The sequence below is a fragment of the Rhinatrema bivittatum genome, unplaced genomic scaffold, assembly GCF_901001135.1.
Source record: "Rhinatrema bivittatum unplaced genomic scaffold, aRhiBiv1.1, whole genome shotgun sequence".
NCBI lineage: Eukaryota > Metazoa > Chordata > Amphibia > Gymnophiona > Rhinatrematidae > Rhinatrema > Rhinatrema bivittatum.
The window spans coordinates 1,308,987-1,327,814 of NW_021821488.1; the positions used below are offsets into that span (position 1 = coordinate 1,308,987).

The window sequence follows — 18,828 nt, forward strand, 5'->3', positions numbered from 1 at the left end:
CCTCGCAGGAGCAGGGTTCTTCTTTGTGAAGAAAAAGGATGGTAGACTACATCCCAATATTGATTACAGGGGACTCAACATTATAACGCGTAAGGATCGCTACCCTCTACCCCCTCATTAGCGAACTTTTGATCGCCTAGAAGGTGCCCAAATCTTCTCCAAGTTGGACTTGAGAGGTGCATAAAATTTAGTATGTATCCAACCTGATGACATTTGGAAGATGGCGTTTAATACCAGAGACCGCCACTACGAATACGTGGTAATGCCTTTTAGGCAGATGTCTTTCAACGTCTCATGAATGAAATCTTCCGAGATCTCACGTTGTCGTGAATCTCGATGACATTTTGATCTTCTCGAAGGACATTGAGTCTCACCGAGATCATGTCCGCATTGTCCTCCAGCGTCAGAGAGAATTGTCTGTACACTAAACTAGAAAAATGTCTGTTTGAACGTAATCGTCTACCCTTCTTAGGGTACATCATCTCTGACCGAGGGTTTTCAATGGATCAGGAGAAAGTCCAAGGAATCCGCGACTGGCCTCAACCAGTTGGCTTTCGAGCATTGCAATGTTTCCTAGGCTTCACCAATTATTATTGAAGCTTCATTGCAAATTACTCCTCCATGGTTGCCCCACTCACAGCTATGACTAGGAAAGGGGCCAACACCTGAGTATGGACACCTAAAGCAATCACTGCCTTCCAGAGGCTCAAGGAGGCCTTCAGCTCTGGTCCTTGTCTCCATCACCTGGACCCTAGATGCCCTTTCATGGTGGAGGTTGAAGCCTCAGCGATCGGCGCCGGAGCTTTGTGTCAACATTCTCCTCAACCAGTCGGCCTTTGAGCATTGCAATGTTTCCTAGGCTTCACCAATTATTATCGAAGCTTCACTGCAAATTACTCCTCCATGGTTGCCCCACTCACAGCTATGACTAGGAAAGGGGCCAACACCTGAGTATGGACATTTAAAGCAATCACTGCCTTCCAGAAGCTCAAGGAGCCTTCAGCTCCGGTCCTTGTCTCCATCACCCAGACCCTAGACGCCCTTTCATGGTGGAGGTTGACACCTCAGCGATCGGTGCCGGAGCTGTTCTGAGTCAACATTGCCCTACAGGCAAGTTAATTCCTTGTTCCTTCTATTTGTATAAATTCTCCCCCACAGAACAACGATACACCATTGGTGACCGTGAACTGCTTGCGGTGAAATTAGCACTCCAAGAGTGGCGCCCCTGGTTAGAAGGGGCGCAGTATAAGTTCACCATCTTCACAGACCACAAGAACCTTGAATATCTCAAAGAGGCTCAACTTTTAAATCCCCACCAGGCCCGGTGGGCCTTACACTTCGAGAGATTTGACTTCAACTTATGCTTCCATCCTGGGTCCAAGCATCAGCGAACTGATGCACTGTCCTTATCATTCAAGCCTGAAGATGTCCCGGAAGTTCCTAGCTTCATCATTGATCCTGATTGCATCTTTCTTGCTGCAACTACTACTGCTCCGGTCGGGAAAACCTTCGTTCGTCGACTCCGTGAGCGTGTCTTAAAATGGGCTCACAATTCCAAGCTGGCAGGCCACCCAGGCCGAGCTAGGACTCTGGAAATGTGACAAAGGCACTACTGGTGGACCACCATGGTGCAAGACTCATGGAACTATGTGGATTCTTGTCCCACTTGTGCCAACAAAAGCCGCCAACAGGGAAGCCTTGGGGCTTGCTAAAGCCACTCCCAGCACCTACTGAGCCATGGTCCAGTATTTTGATGGACTTTATTATGGACCTTCCTCCTTCCCGGAACAACACAGTAATCTGGGTCATTATCGAGCGCTACTCGAAAATGGGACACTTTATTTTATTTATTTGAAGCTTTTATATACCGATATTAGTGGGAAACATTATACCGGTTTACATTCGAACTAAAAAGGTGGAAAGTACATAAAAGAGGAAAGGGGAGGGGCAATGAACAGAGAGTCTGGGCCTTCCTTCAGCCCCAGAACTAGCAAAACCCTTCCTGAAGAATATCTTTCAACTCCACATCCTCCCCAAGGAGATTGTCTTCGATCGGGGACCACATTTTGCCACCAAGTATTGGCGTTCCTTGTGCCAAAAATTTGATATTTCTCTGAGTTACACATCGGCCTACCATCCCCAGGCCAATGGGCAGGCCGAAAGAACCAATAGGACCTTGAAAATGTTCCCACATTCTTATATAAATGACCAGCAAAACAATTGGTCAGATCTTCTTGCTTGAGCTGAGCTGTCGCACAACACTCATGTTGCAGCAGCCACTGATGTATCCCCGTTTGCAGTAGTTTTTGGACAGCAGCCCCATCTCCCTCTTCCTGTTCCTGTGATGGTTCCGTCTCCAGCAGCACAATCCATGGTTCAAACTATTCGCCAAGTGTGGACCCGGGTTAAAGAGCGACTCTTGCAGGCTGCTGAATGCGCCAAGCACACTTCTGATCTCCACCGACGACCTGCTCCACTCTTTTGACCTGGCCAGAAAGTTTGGCTGAGTGCCCGGCACATCCGTCTGAGACTTCCCTCTAACCGTCTGGCCCCGAAGTATATAGGTCCCTTTCCGGTGTTCCGAAGAGTGGGAGCTGTCTCCTGTCAACTCCAGCTATCCCGTTCCATGGGTATCCACAACATGTTTCACGTGTCCCTGTTAAAACCATTGGTCCTCTCCTGGCCCTCTTGTAAAGACCCTCCTGCTCCGCACATCTCTGCAGAACCTGACACTTCTCTCCAGGTAAGAGAAGTCCTCGACATCCGGCGACGCCGAGGCAAGTGGGAATATCTCCTAGCTTGGGAGGGCTATGGGGCTGAGGAAAACTCGTGGGAAACCTCCCAGAACATCCTTGATAAAGATCTCCTGAGGACCTTCCATAGATAGAATCCTGAGAAGCCACAGCTGCGTAGGGGGAGGCCTAGAAGGGGGGGTACTGTTACTCTCCCCGCCCACGGCCGTCCTACGTACGGGTCTGCTCACCTACGTGGTTCCACAGCGGGTCCTGGGTCGACCTCCCTCACGGTGGTTGCCAGTCTAGCTAGGCCCCGGCGTCCCGTGGCGGCGGTCGCCGGGCCTTCCACTGCGCGCCAGGCCTCATGCCGAAGCTCGGCGTCCTCAGTGATACTAACCATGCCCCTACGCAAGCGCACGAACCGCCCGGCCTCATGTAGGGCCAAGGGAGGGTCTTAGCTCCGCGGCGCGCCCTGATTGATTTCCCGATATAACGAAGTTCCTGGCTTCATTTCTTTACCTTGGCAATTGTTCCTGAGATTGCCCTTGTGTTTGTTCCTGCTTGCTTTTCCTAGTCTCGTTCTATGATTCTCCTGTTCCAGTTCCATTCCGGCTTGTTCCTGCTTCCTAGTTCCTGAGTCCTGCTTGTTCCTGCGTTCATCTGACTGTCTACCCAGGTCGTACTCCAGACTGTCTTACTGGTACTGACCTCAGCTTGTTCCTTGACCTGCCTGCCTGCCTCTCGACCTCAACTTGTTCCTTGACCTGCCTGCCTGCCTGCCGCCTGCCTCAAGACCTCAGCTTGTTCCTTGACATGGCTGCCTGCCTGCCTCCAGACTGCTGCCTGCCTTTGATCTCGTCTGACCTCCGGCTCCTGACCTCTGCTTCGTTGACCATCCCTTGGACTGACCTCTGGACTCTGACCTTTGCCTGCCTGACCTCGTCTCTAGATTCTGGCTCTGTTCCTAGCCTTGACATCTCCATCGCTGTTCTGGTTCGCCTTGCTTCAACCAGTCTCTAACCTTGAACCCGATAGCGCTCCCCTACTGTCTGTGGGCACGCCAGACTTTTACTCTCCCAGGAGACCCTGCGAGGCCACCTAAGTCCAAGCTGCCCGGGTCCCTATGGGCCTCTCCTGGGGGGACCTCGGGCTTCCAGTGGTGAAGGTCTACACCGCCTCTGTCTCCTTCCATGCTCCGCCCCCTGGGGGCAGTTCCTGGACTGTCCCAGGACAAAGGTCCACCCTCAAGCGCAACATAGGTAAAGCCATGCTGACTTTGTTCCATTAAACCATGTCTTTCTATATGTTCTGTGATTTTGATGTTTAGAACACTTTCCACTATTTGTCCTGGCACTGAAGTCAGGCTAACCGGTCTGTAGTTTCCCAGATCACCCCTGGAGCCTTTTTTAAATATTGGGGTTACATTAGCTACCCTCCAGTCTTCAGGTACAATGGATGATTTTAATGATAGGTTACAAATTTTAGTAATAGATCTGAAATTTTATTTTATTTTTTTTGTATTTTAACCTTTTTTTATTAGGAACCAGCAATCAGAAGAATAAAAGCAGTACAAAATGTAACATGTATGACTTGTAAGGAACAAAATGGCAATAAGCAATCCTCAAGGAACAACAAGTCAAAAAGAACAACAACTGGCTCCATATTTTCCAGCAACAACACATAACCCCTCCCTCCCTCCCATAACCCACCCCCCGACCAATCACTAGGTAAATCAAACAGTACAAGGTGCATGAGAATCACTGTGCCCGAGGAGAAGTAGATAGACAGCGTGGTGCATATGGTATAGTAGAAGAACCCTGCAGAGGTCAGCACCCCCAGGTCAAGTCACTAAGGCACCCTGTGCCTCCAGCCATCGTTTATATGGGTCCCAGATTTTCTGGAATAGAGGAACACGATCTTGATGCAGCGCCGTGAGGCGATACAATTGGAAGTAAGAATGCAGACGTTGCTGAATGGCGGCTAACGAGGGGGCATGCTCCCGCTTCCAGTGAAGCGCAATCTCTGATCTAGTAGCGATGAAAACCTGTAATGCCAGCCGTTGATTGGATTGGCTGACAGCCGTAAGTGGCGCTCCTAGAAGGGCCTGCCAAGGTTCAATGGGGTGGGGCACGGTGATGAGCTGGTCCAGCCACTCGAAGACCCTCTGCCAGCATTGACGAATCGTGGGGCAAGTCCACCATATATGAAAATAAGTACCTGTGGCCGCACACCCTCTCCAACAGGTATCCGGAATGTCAGGAGCAAATTTATGAAGGGCAACTGGCGTGTAATGCCACCGATACAACATTTTGTAGCAATTTTCCTGGAGACCCGTAGACAATGAGCATTTGTGAGCCGCTGTGTAGATCTGTTCCCAGTCTGTATCATCCAGGTTCTTATTAAAGTCCAATTCCCATAAAATCCGGTGTCGCACGCGTTCCAGTTTTCTACCATTAATGAGGGCGTAAATTTTTGAAATCGTGCCCCGGATAGAGGAGGCATTTTTACACATGGTTTCAAAAAGGGTACCTCGGGTCCTGATAGAACCATCCCGGAGCCCCTTATGTAGGAAGTGATACACTTTAGCATACAAAAGAAAGTCTATATTATCCAGGGCATATGTTTGTCGGAGATAATCCGTAGTTACTACAGCATTCTGTATATAAACATGCCCCAACGTGCGGACCCCAGCCTTAAACCAGAGATGACGAGCCTTGGAACCATCCCCTGCAGGCAGAATAGTGTTAGCAAAAAGATGAGTCATCATAGAAAAGCGTTCCCCCCCCCCACCAACAAGGATTGCCAGGTCCTCCATAGTCTCATAGTGGTTCGCAGGACATAAGTTTCATAAACAGACCCGCCACTCAGAGATTTGGGCTGCCAGGGTATGGCGGTGATAGGGACTGGCCCCAAGTATGCTTGTTCTAGATGGACCCACTGCGGGATATCTCTGGTTCCATGAAGGGCTACCAGAGCCCGCAACTGAGCTGCCCCATAATACCACACCAGATTTGGCAGTTGTACACCACCCTGGATTTTGGGTTGAAATAACAGAGTCCTGGCAACCCTGGGTGGACGACGGCGCCAGATAAAGTGGCCCAACATCCGCTGCCAGTTCTTAAGCAACTTAGAGGGTAAGAATAGAGGGATGGTAGTAAAAAAATACAGAAACCGGGGGAGAACATTCATTTTAACAATGGCTAGCCTGCCCAACCAGGAGTGGGAAAGGTCGGACCATTTGTCCAAGTCGGCCTGTATAGTGTCAGCGAGAGGTTTATAATTTAAATCGTACAAGGAATCATTATGAGGACCCAACCGGACCCCCAGGTATTTAAGGGATGACGCGGCCCACTTGAAGGGATAGGCGACCTGCAAAGCAGTAGCCGCAGGAACGGGCAGGGTAAGATTAAGTATTTCTGACTTGTCAAAATTTATTTTCATACCAGAGAGTGCCGAAAAACGGTCCAGCTCAGCCATAACTCCCGGTAGGGAGCGTCCCGGATCAGTGAGGGTAAGCAGGATATCATCCGCGAAGAGGGAGATCTTATACTGTCCACAGCCCTTGGTCACTCCTCGAATAGCTTCGGAACACCGAATGCTATGAGCCAGAGGTTCTAGAAATAGGGCGAACAGGAGTGGGGACAGTGGGCACCCCTGCCTAGTTCCCCTCTGGATCGCAAACGAAGGACCATAACTGCCATTGACCTTGACCCTAGCTAGCGGGTGATCATACATTTTACGAACCCAGGCTAGAAAGGAATCCCCAAAGCCCATTTTATGGAGCACCTGAAAGAGAAACTCCCAGCGCACCAGGTCAAACGCCTTTTCGGCATCCAGAGCTAAGAGGATCGCCGGAAGGCCTTCGCGGTGCACTAGATCTATGATATCCACTATGCGTCGGACGTTGTCCGCAGCTAGACGCCCTGGTATAAATCCCACCTGATCATTATGGACTAGTTCTGGAAGCACCCCATTCAATCGAGCAGCCAAGACCCGGGCCAGGATTTTCAAGTCTAAGTTTATCAAAGATATGGGCCGATAAGAACTACATTTGGTAGGGTCACGGCCCGGCTTTGCCAACACTGTGATCCCCGCTGTGTTAGCATCAGGAGTGAACTGGGAGCCCTCCAGAAGAGAGTTGAAAGCCTGAGTGAGTGGGTCGGCTAGCGTATGTGCAAATTTACGGTAGTAGAGCCCTGTATAGCCATCCATCCCCGGGGCCTTGCCAGGCTTCAATTTCTTAATAGCCGCCAAAACTTCGGGCTGGGAGATGGGCTTGTCCAGAAACTGTTGCTGTAAGGGAGTTAAACAAGGTAAATCAATGTTCTCCAGATAAGCGTGCAAGCTATCAGGGGGAATGGCATGGCTTTGTGCATATAAATGCGAATAAAAATCAGTGAACGCTTGGCGAATCTCTGCCGGAGAGGTCACCAGCTGGTCCTGAGCATCACTAATCTTAGCGACTACAGTGCGTGCTTGGGCAGCCCGTAACTGACGAGCTAAATATTTACCCGCCTTATTCCCACCCTCAAAGTATTTCTGTTTCAGAATAGTGAGATGGTGACTAATGGCAGCATCCTCCAGTGACCGCAGTTGGCCACGGATGGCTAGAATTTTCTGGTATAATTTCTCTGATTGAGAACTACTGTGGCGCCGCGTGAGAGTAGCAAGATCTAAAAGTAATTGAGTCCTGCGGGCCTCCCGTTCCTTATTGCAATAGGCCGCCCTGGAAATAAAAACGCCCCGTATGACGGCTTTAGAACATTCCCAGACTGTCAATGGTGACATACCCTCCACCTGGTTGTCCTGAAAAAAATCCCTCAAATGTCGATCCACCGTCGTGACAAAAGAGGGATCTGTAAGGAGGCTATCATTAAGCCGCCACGTGCGAAATCCCATGCCCACATCACCCAAGCTACATATCAGCCACACCGGGGCATGGTCTGACCAGGTGATAGGGTCAATATCGGTCTTCTGAACCCGAGGCTGCATAGTGGATGAGATAAAAACATAATCAATGCGTGTGTATGTAGAATGTGGGCAGGAATAAAAGGAGTAAGATCTAGAGTGTACATGTCTCTCTCTCCAGATATCAACTAAGCACCAAGCATCCATGAATCGACGCCAAGCCTGCCTGGCAGCGGAGTGGGTCAACCTGCCCGAGCTGGAATCCTTGGCGGGATCCAGAACAAAATTGAAATCGCCACCCACGATCAGATCTCCCTCCCCATGCTGCTGCAATAACGTGTGCAAATGATTTATGAACCGCACTTGATTTGTAGCAGGAAAATAAACATTAAGTAAAGTGTACACATGCTTGTCTTGTTTAATTTTAAGCAATATGTATCTACCATTGGGGTCACACACTACAGAAAGCTGCTCATGAAGGCAGGAGGAGGAAAGCAAAATGCCAACTCCGGCATATTTATTGGCAGGCGTGCTGGCCGCCCAGTGGGCTGTAGGATATTGGGGGAACAGTAATAGACGCTCGTGCTGCCTACGGACATGTGTTTCTTGCACAAAAACTATCCCCGCGTTTTGCCGCTGGATCTCCCGCTTAAACAGGAGACGCTTGCGTGGAGTATTGAGGCCCTTAACATTAAGGGACAGTAGTTTAGTCGCCATGGTCAATGCGCAATGTGGATCGTGCAGCCCTCCCCCACCCCACAGCATGGGGCACCAAAATCAGTGAAACCGCAGCAGGCCATATCCCCCAAGATAAAAAGGCACTGGACCCCTGCCCTGTGGTATCCCCAGTGATCGGTCCCAAACCCCCATAATCCTACGAAGTCCCCAGACTCGCTGCGGGACAACATTCGCCTAGGAGCGCATGGCCGCCCCTCCGTAAGCAGACCCATCCAAGTTCACCTCCCCTCCCAACGGACCCCGCAAGTTAAGCAGAGATATATAACATGAAACATAACCCCTTAAATAAGGCACACTAGAACAGAAGGGCTACAGGAGAACTATTAGAGCATCAAAAACAAAAGAACTGTAACCAGTCCCGAACATGATCTGGCCTGATGCTCAGGGGAACTGACCAAAGTCAAATGAGATATCCCAGCAATCCCGGTGCGGACTGATCGCGCCTCAAGGAAAAAAAAGAACGATGCGTAAAAGTGTGCATCTATCAGCCCTGGTCCTTTATCAGTGGCCGGCTGTCATCATGTTGTCGCCGGAGCCGCTTGCCTCCCTTGCCAGCACGTTGCCATCGAGGAGCCTGATCACGAAGGGATGCGGCTGCAGGAGCCTTGGCTCCAGAGAAAGAGACCGGAATTTGAGCTTTGGTGAATGCCTCCACAGCCTCCGTGACTGTGGAAATCCTGTAGGAGACCCCCTGGTGTTGAAATAAAAGACCAAAGGGGTAGGTCCACCGGTATCGTATGTCCTTATCCCGCAAGGCGGCAGTGACCTCCCGAAGCTCGTAACGTTTTTTCAGCGTAGAGGGCGCCAGATCTTGAAAAATAAGGAGCTGAAGATTCTGCCAGGTTATGGTCTTCATCTGGCGGGACAAGGCATATATGCGCTCCTTCACAGGGAAACTAGTTAGGCAGATTACTATGTCCCGTGGCAGCTGATCTCTGCAGGGCCCTAGGGCCCGATGAGCACGCTCCAGGCTCACATCAGAGGGCTCGGCCTCCCCGACTGCTTGTTCGTCACCGCCATTTTGTAAGACAAAATTACAAACCTGTATAGCCACCCGCTTGGCATCAGCAAAGTCCGGTGTTTCAGGAATCCCCCGTATTCTGAGGTTATTCCTCCTGCTCCTGTTTTCCAGGTCCTCTATCTTGTCCTGCAAAGTTTTGATGTCGGTGTTTGCTGCCTCTTGGCGCGTGGACAATGCGTTTATTGTGTCTCCTTGGCCGTCAATGCGATTCTCTGCGGCATCTACACGATTACCCAAGGCAGCCAAGTCCTCCCGGACATCCGCCACAGACGCCATAATGTCCGTCTTATACTGTTTTAAATCGCTGTGCAGCTCGATGAACCAGCGTCTAGCCTCCTCCCTCGTGAGAAGGAGGGCTGCGTTCGGGGCCTCCGTCGTCTCCTGCTCCGCTGGAAAATCGCTCGGGTCAGGCAGGTCATTTTGCTCTGAGCTCCCGTCTGCGGCGCCATCTTGTTCACCCTCCGGGGAGGCCTTCCCATATGAAAATTGTCGGAGGTCCATGGTCTTCCGTTTTGTGGTCATGGCAGGAGCTTCCCCCAAAATCGCCAAGATGTGGGTAGCAATTTACGGCCAAAAGCGCAGGCAAACGAAGCAAAATGCGGGGTTATAATGTCCGTGGGGAGAGGAGCCGAGCTTCTGCACGTCTGCTCACATCGGCGTCAGGCCACGCCCCCCCGAAATTTTATTTTTTAGTTCCTTCTAGGGTGTATACCATCTGGAATACACCCTAGGAGTTCCTCCTAGGGTGTATACCATCTGGTCCAGGTGATTTACTACTCTTTAGTTTGTCAATCAGGCAAACCACATCTTTTAGGTTCACCATGATTTGGTTCAGTCCATCTGAATCATTACCCATGAAAACCTTTTCCGGGACAGGTATCTCCCCAACATCCTCTTCAATAAACATCGAAGCAAAGAAATTGTTTAATCTTTCCGCGATGGTCTTATCTTCTCTATGTGCCCCTTTAACCCCAAATGACCTCCTCGCAGGCTTTCTGCTTCAGATATATTTTTAAAAGTTTTTACTGTGAGTTTTTGCCTCTATAGCCAACTTTTTTTCAAATTCTCTCTTAGCCTGTCTTATCAATGTCTTACATTTAACTTGCCAACGCTTATGCTTTATCCTATTTTCTTCTGTTGGATCCTTCTTCCAATTTTTGAATGAAGATCTTTTGGCTAAAATAGCCTCTTTCACCTCACCTTTTAAATCGCTTTGCCTTCCTTCCACCTTTCTTAATGTGTGGGAAGCATAGCCAGAAATTACCCAGGCAAATTTAATTTAAAAAAGTGTTCCTGTATAGTAGGCATGCCCTTAATCCACATATTTTACACCATCATTCAGCACTGCTTAAGGGGGTAATTTTGAAAAGCTTGCAGTGTTGGCAGTGCATACAGGCACTGTTAGTATATGTACACTGTAGCCAGTTTTCAAAGGGAAACTACCCATGTAGTCTGAAAATTGCCTACAATATACACTAATAGCAGCCATGTATATTTCCATCTTCTGTTTGTGCAGGCGGCTGATTGGGATAAAATAACATGTATGCACTTGAAGTTCAAATGAACGCAGGCCATTCTACTCTCCCACCTTAAACCCACTGCTAGGAATGCCTCTTTTTACTGTGGCTAAAAGTCCATGCAATACAAACACTCACTCCTAGGTGTCAGAATGGGGTGGGCTATCTGGACCCTGGTCCATCCAACTTTTTTGGGTTCCCATCCCGGAGCTGCCACACATGCCTCGGAGGAGCAGCAAGAAGGCTGGCTGCTGAGTTGCTGTGACTCTCGGTTTGTGCCAGCAGCACGTCCTGTGGGCTGATCTCACGATGAATGTGCTCAGCTTACAAGAAGTGCTACCAGCAAGCTTTGAACAGGCTGAGAAGCGGCCAGTACAGCACAGGTGCACAGATGGGGCAGTCCAGGAGCAGCAGCAGTAAGGTGAGGGGGAAAGCAAAACTGAAAGGGCTGGGTAGAAGGAGGAACAAGAAAAACTAAAGAAGCTGGGGAGGCAGAGGGAAAAGAGAAACTGAAAGTGATGGGGAGGGGGAGACTGAAGAGAAAAACTGATGGAGCTGGAGAGGAGGAGGGAAGAGAGAAACTGGTGGGAGTGGGGAAGGAGAGGAGGAGAGAAACCTGTGAGGGACTGATGGGGCAAGGTAGGGAGGAAATGGAGGAGACAAACTCATAGGTGACTGATGGGGCTGGGAAAGAGAGGAAAGAAATTGATGGGGCTGGGAGAGGGGGAGCATATGGTGGCTCAGAGGGAGAGGGCACTGGATCAAGGCTTGAGTGAGTGGAAGCACCAGGATATAGTGGAGGAGAGACTGGAACAAGGCTTTTAGCTCAAAAGCCTTGATCTAATCCTCCTCCCTCTGGGCCAGTATATGCTCCCCAAGCACCATGTTTCTATCTTCTCCCCTCCCCAGCCCCATCAGTTTCTCTCCTCTCTCCCGCAAGAGCAGCATGTGATGACCGAGGGAGGGAAGGCCTGGATCAAGGCTTTTATGTTTTGTGTGTGGTTGTGGGGTAGGGTGGGAAATTATGTTGGGCTGACTGAGTTCCTATCATCGTTCTTGTGGGAGGTGGGTACTATGTTAGGGCCAAGGTTTTCAAACAGAAGAAGGAAAAAAGGATTTTATTTCAGTTTTGTGATTTGATTTTGTTGGGAATGACATTCTCCTCTTTCGTTTTTTATTGCTCAGAATAGGAGGAAACATGTTTTTTGTATCTATTTCTCCAGTGTTGCACTGCATGCAGAGTCTGGCTTCCTGGGGATTCCTATTTTTGTCTGTGCATTTCTAAATGATGTTTCTAAATGATGGCACCTTATTCTGTATTTGCTGATGGTCTGCCTGTGTTCTGTGTGTGAATGATGTGAGGGATTCTGTTAGTATGTAGTTTCTGTAGAGGGATCGGTAGGAGACCAGCTTGTTTTCTTTTCCAAACAGGAGGTACCAGTGTTCTAGGGCCCAGTCTAATATATGCAGGTTGGGTTGTTGCTTTTGGAGTCCTGTGAGTTAGTGCTGCTGTGGTAGGGCAGGTTTGCTACATATGTGCTGCATGGTTTTTTTTTCCACAGGATTTTGTATTTTCTCACAGGACAAGCAGGATGGTTGTCCTCACAAATGGGTGACATCGAGGATGGAGCCCACCACGGAAAACTTCTGTCAAAGTTTAGCAGAATTTTGACTGGCCCCTACTGGGCATGCCCAGCAAGGCACTGACCCTGCAGCCAGCAGGGGTCTCCCTTCAGTCTTCTTTTTTCCGCGCAGCAGTAGCCACGCGGTGAAAGAGCTCTTACCACGTTCCTGACAGGAATTTGGAATTCTTTATTCTAAAGAAAATTTGCCCCTCAGGGGTCTCCCTTCGACAAATTTTTTCGTCCGCGGAACTCCGGTAAGTTTTTGCCGCAGTTTTATAGACTTTCGTCGACTTTGGCCCTTGAGGCCTACTTGCAGTCGACAGTCCCGCGACTAAATTTTTTGGCTTTCCGCCATGGCGTCGGGGTTTCGTCGATGTCCCGATTGTACTCGTACAATGTCAATCACAGACCCCCATAGAGTCTGTGTTTTGTGCCTAGGGAGTGAGCATGATGTTCTGACTTGCACCAAATGTGCCCTTATGACACCAAAAGGTCGTAAAGCCAGAATGGAGAAGATGGGGCTCCTCTTCCATGTTCACACCCCAACGCCATCGATTGCATCGACGTCATCGGAACCGGCACCGTCGAAATCTTCACACCATCGGCAGCCTTCCGGTGACCGTCCGCCTCCGACGTCTTCTCGGCCATCGACTCCTGTCCCTTCCCCTGATCATCGAGGAGATAGGAAGGAGAAACATCGCCATCGACGTCATAAGTCTCGGCCCGTCGAGGAATCGACGTCATCGACCTCCGTACCGGCCGAGCCACCGCCTAAAAAGCCTTGATCAGAAGCGGCACCGTCCACTCCTGTTTCGCAGGCATCGAGGAAACCCTCACCCCTTCGGGGTGTGGGAGCCGTGATCCCACCGGTGACGGTGGTCCCTCCGGCTCAGCCTCCGCCTCCATCTCCCGTCGAGCCGGGTCTTGTTACCCCTGGTCTCCGGGCAGAACTGGACCGGTTGGTCCAGGAGGCCATCGATAAGGCGATGCTACGGTTCCAACCTCCTCCGGCACCGGCACCGAGGGCGGAACCGACCACCGAGCCAATTGCTGCTGCATTGGCTCCGTTGTTACACCGGATGGAAGCACTCATGACAGCTCTTCCACCGGCAATACCTATACCTGTGCCACTGACACCGGTTAGACCGCTGTCACCGACAGGTTTTTCATCTGGTGGAGAAACACCGTATCCTATTCCCCCTTCGGGAAAAGTTCCATCGGTGACCAGTCGTCCCTCGCCACCGATCTACTCATCAGGGGCGATACGCACTTCAGCTCCACCGAGATTTCCGATGCCGACATTGATTCCCTCGAGACCGGCACCGGTTCCATCGGTGCCCCCATCGGCACCGACATCGGCACCGATTCCATCGAGGATATTCTCGATGCCTCCGGTGGCTTCCCCCGATATTTTGGATCCCCTACCTGGGCCCTCCGGAGTTCCACACCCTAGAGCGCCTTCAGGTCATCATCCAGATCCCTATGATACTTGGGGTGATGATACCTCTACTGACACCAATGATTTACCTTCACCTCCCTCTCCTGCAGGGAGCAGAAAGCGTTCTCCTCCTGAGGACCTCTCTTTCATTAATTTTGTGAAGGAAATGTCAGAATTGGTTCCTTTTCAACTTCAATCTGAACAAGATGATAGGCACCAAATGATGGAATTACTCCAATTTTTGGATGCCCCAAAAGTCATCACCTCTATTCCCATTCATCAGGTTTTTCAAGACCTTCTTAAAAAGAATTGGGAATCTCCTGGCTCGGTGTCCCCAGTAAATAAAAAAGCTGATTCTACTTACCTGGTACAATCAGCCCCAGGTTTTAAAAAACCTCAATTAGATCATCATTCGGTGGTCGTCGAGTCAGCTCAGAAAAAAGCTAAACGACTAAAGCCTCACTCTTCCATACCTCCTACTAAGGACAATAAATTCCTTGATAGCGTAGGTAGGAAGGTTTACCATGGAGCTATGCTGATTTCCAGGATAGCTTCTTATCAACTTTATATGACTCAATATAATAGAGTCATTTTAAAGCAAATGCAGGAATTTGCTGATGCCTTGCCAGAACAATTCCAACCCCAGATTCAATCCCTTTTAAATAAAGGTTTTGAAGCTGGAAAGCATGAAGTTCGAACCGCATATGACATCTTCGATGCTTCTACTCGAATTTCTGCTACAGCTATTTCTGCTAGACGTTGGGCCTGGCTGAAATCTTCTGACCTTCGCCCAGAAGTTCAAGATCGGCTTTCAGATTTACCTTGCTTAGGGGATAATCTATTTGGTGAGCAAATACAGCAACTTGTTGCTGAATTGAAGGATCATCATGAGACTTTAAAGCAACTCTCATCTATCCCTTCTGATTTGCCTTCCAAACAACCGTCTAGGAAGGACTCTAAAAAGTCTTTCTTTAGGCCAAGGAGATATTATCCCCCATCTACCAAGCCTCGGCCTGCCAAGTCATATCATAAGACTCAGCCTCGCCAGGCTCGTAAACAAAAGCCTGCAGCAGCTCCACCTCCTGGCCCTGCTGCAGGTTTTTGACTTTCCCTTAGAGAGCATGTACCAGACCCCTCTTCCAGACATCCCTGTGGGAGGTCGGCTATGCCACTTTCTAGCACAGTGGCATACGGTCACCACAGATCAGTGGGTGACGGCAATCATCGAACAGGGTTATCATCTCAACTTTCTAACTCTCCCTCCAGACTCCCCGCCCCTGCAGGCGTGGAGTCTTACCGATCATTCTCTTCTTTTAGAGCAGGAAGCATCACTTCTCCTACAATCCAATGCTATAGAACCCGTTCCTCCCTTGCAACGAGGCCTAGGGTTCTATTCCAGGTACTTCCTGATCCCGAAGAAGTCAGGGGGACTTCGTCCCATCCTAGACCTCAGGGTCCTCAACAAATACCTTCACAAAGAGAAGTTCAAGATGGTAACCCTGGGCTCGCTTCTCCCTCTGCTACAAAGGGGGGACTGGTTATGCTCTCTAGACCTAAAAGACGCATATACCCACATTGCGATAGCACCATCTCATCGCAAATACCTGCGTTTTCTAGTAGGCCGCAATCACTACCAATATCGGGTGTTACCTTTCGGCCTAGCATCCGCACCACGAGTGTTCACCAAGTGCCTCGTAGTGGTTGCAGCATTTCTAAGGAAAGAAGGAGTCCACGTCTACCCCTACTTAGACGATTGGTTGATCAGGGCCCCAACCCAGCAACTAGCTCGGTCCTCCCTGACCCTCACAATTCGTACGTTGCTTTCTCTAGGATTTCTGGTAAATTACGAGAAATCCTACTTAGTCCCATCTCAAACCTTATCCTTCATTGGGGCAGACTTGGACACCTTACAGACAAAAGCCTTCCTTCCTCATCAGCGAGTCCAAGCCCTAGTGTCCCTAGCTCGCCAGCTGCAGTCCCAACAAACAGCTACAGCTCGCAACTTCCTTGTTCTTCTGGGACACATGGCCTCCTCAGTTTATGTGATCCCCACGGCCCGTTTAGCCATGAGAATCACACAGTGGACCCTAAGGCTTCAGTGGATTCAAGCTCTTCAGCCTCTGTCCTCAATAATACGCGTCTCCAACGCACTTCGTCTGTCTCTTGCCTGGTGGATGAATCCTCTCAAACTCCTACAGGGTTTGCCCTTCCTCCCTCCAGATCCTCAGGTCATCCTTACTACCGATGCTTCCAACATCGGTTGGGGAGCCCATGTGCACGAGTTGCAAACTCAAGGATTCTGGTCACGAGAGGAATCCAAACACCAGATAAATTTCCTGGAACTCCGAGCAATCCGCTATGCTCTCCGGACTTTCCAAGATTGCCTCTCTCACCATTCAATCTTGATCCAGACGGACAACCAGGTGGCCATGTGGTACATAAACAAGCAGGGAGGCACAGGCTCCTTCCTTCTGTGTCAGGAGTCAGTGCACATTTGGTCAGAAGCCCTCTCCCACTCCATGTACCTCAGGGCCACCTACCTGCCGGGAGTAGACAATGTATTGGCAGACCAGCTGAGCCGTGTCTTCCAACCACACGAGTGGTCTCTCAATCCTTTGGTAGCGACCTCTCTATTTCGCAATTGGGGTTATCCCCACATAGACCTCTTTGCGTCCCCTCAGAACCACAAAGTGGACAACTACTGCTCTCTCATTCGGAGCCAGCACTCTCGGCCGAGGGATGCATTCTCTCTCCGGTGGACAACCGGCCTGCTTTATGCATTCCCTCCACTTCCTCTTCTCTCGAGGACTCTCGTGAAGCTACGCCAAGACGGAGGAACCATGATCCTGATAGCACCTTACTGGCCACGCCAAGTATGGTTTCCAATTCTCCAGGATCTCTCCATCCGCAGACACATTCCTCTGGGAAAGGACCCGCATCTGCTCACTCAAAACGACGGATGCCTCCTCCATCCCAACCTCCAAGCCTTGTCCCTGACGGCATGGATGTTGAAAGGTTAGTCCTTCAGCCATTTAACCTTTCCGAATCAGTTTCTCGTGTCTTGATAGCTTCACGAAAGCCTTCAACAAGACGTTCTTACTCATACAAATGGAAAAGGTACACATCATGGTGCACTTCTCAGTCCCTTGATCCCCTTTCCTGTCCAATCTCTAACTTTTTGGACTATTTATGGCATCTATCTGAATCAGGTCTAAAGACCTCCTCCATTAGAATGCATGTCAGTGCGGTAGCCGCCTTCCATAAGGGTTTCGGGGGTGTCTCTATCTCAGTCCAACCCCTGGTAACACGTTTTCTTAAAGGCTTGCTCCATTTGAAGCCACCTTTACGTCCTCCGGCCCCATCTTGGGACCTTAATCTGGTTCTTGGTCGTCTCATGAAACCTCCTTTCGAACCTCTACACTCTTGTGACTTGAAGTATCTCACATGGAAAGTGTTATTCCTTTTAGCTATCACTTCAGCTCGCAGGGTTAGTGAGTTACAGGCTCTAGTTACCTATCCGCCTTACACTAAGCTCCTGCAGGACCGGGCGGTACTACGCACTCACCCTAAATTTTTACCTAAGGTAGTATCGGAGTTTCACATCAATCAATCCATCATACTACCTATCTTTTTTCCCAGGCCCCACTCCAACTCCGGGGAACAGACTCTGCATACCCTAGACTGTAAACGGGCTCTATCTTTCTATCTAGACCGTACAGTTGCCCACAGGAAGAGCACTCAATTATTCATCTCCTTCCATCCTAACAAGTTAGGGCAACCTGTGGGTAAGCAGGCTCTTTCCTCCTGGTTGGCGGATTGCATCTCCTTCTGCTATCAGCAAGCTGGCATTCCTTTCCAAGACCGTGTTAAAGCACACTCTGTGAGGGCCATGGCAACTTCAGTAGCACACCTTCGATCGGTGCCGCTTCCTGACATCTGCAAAGCTGCAACCTGGAGTTCTCTCCATACCTTTGCAGCCCACTATTGTTTGGACAAAGCTGGAAGACAGGACTCCATCTTCGGCCAATCTGTCTTGCGTAACCTTTTTCCAACATGATGTACCAACACCCTTCCACCTCCCGGTGGGGTGCAGATGCCCTTTCCCAAATTCCACCCCAGTTGTTGTGCCTGTTGCACGCCGTTGGGTACATTTGGTGCACGTCAGGACATCCTCAGCTCGGTACTCACCCATTTGTGAGGACAACCATCCTGCTTGTCCTGTGAGAAAGCAAATGTTGCTTACCTGATGTAACAGGTGTTCTCACAGGACAGCAGGATGTTAGTCCTCACGAAACCCGCCCGCCACCCCGCGGTGTTGGGTTCGTTTTATTTTTACTTTTTAGGCACTGCCTGTAGCTTTGAAAATCAGACTGAAGGGAGACCCCTGCTGGCTGCAGGGTCAGTGCCTTGCTGGGCATGCCCAGTAGGGGCCAGTCAAAGTTCTGCTAAACTTTGACAGAAGTTTTCCGTGGTGGGCTCCATCCTCGATGTCACCCATTTGTGAGGACTAACATCCTGCTGTCCTGTGAGAACACCTGTTACATCAGGTAAGCAACATTTGCTATTTCACAATGTGTCTAGTAGTGGAGGAAGTTTGTGTTTCTGTTATTTAGATGCCACCAGAACTTTTTGTATTGTGAGGTGTAGGGGAAAATATCCTGCTCTGTCCATTGTTAGAAGTGTGTGCATGGGGAGAGGGGGTTTCTGTAGATACAGAGTATATATTTACAGAACTGGAAATACAGGATTTATATTGGGTTTATCTTCACATACAGTGACAAGAATGAATCTCACCCTATGTTGGGTTTGATTTCAGTCTCTCACATTTACTGCTAGTGATCTTCTT

The 18,828-nt window shown here is 49.7% G+C and overlaps 1 protein-coding gene across 3 annotated transcripts in view; it reads left to right on the forward strand.

The window, feature by feature from the left end:
* Nucleotides 1-18,828, forward strand: part of LOC115082692 — a 294,549-nt gene that overhangs the window by 255,954 nt on the left and 19,767 nt on the right. The gene's annotated exons all lie outside the window — the stretch shown is intronic.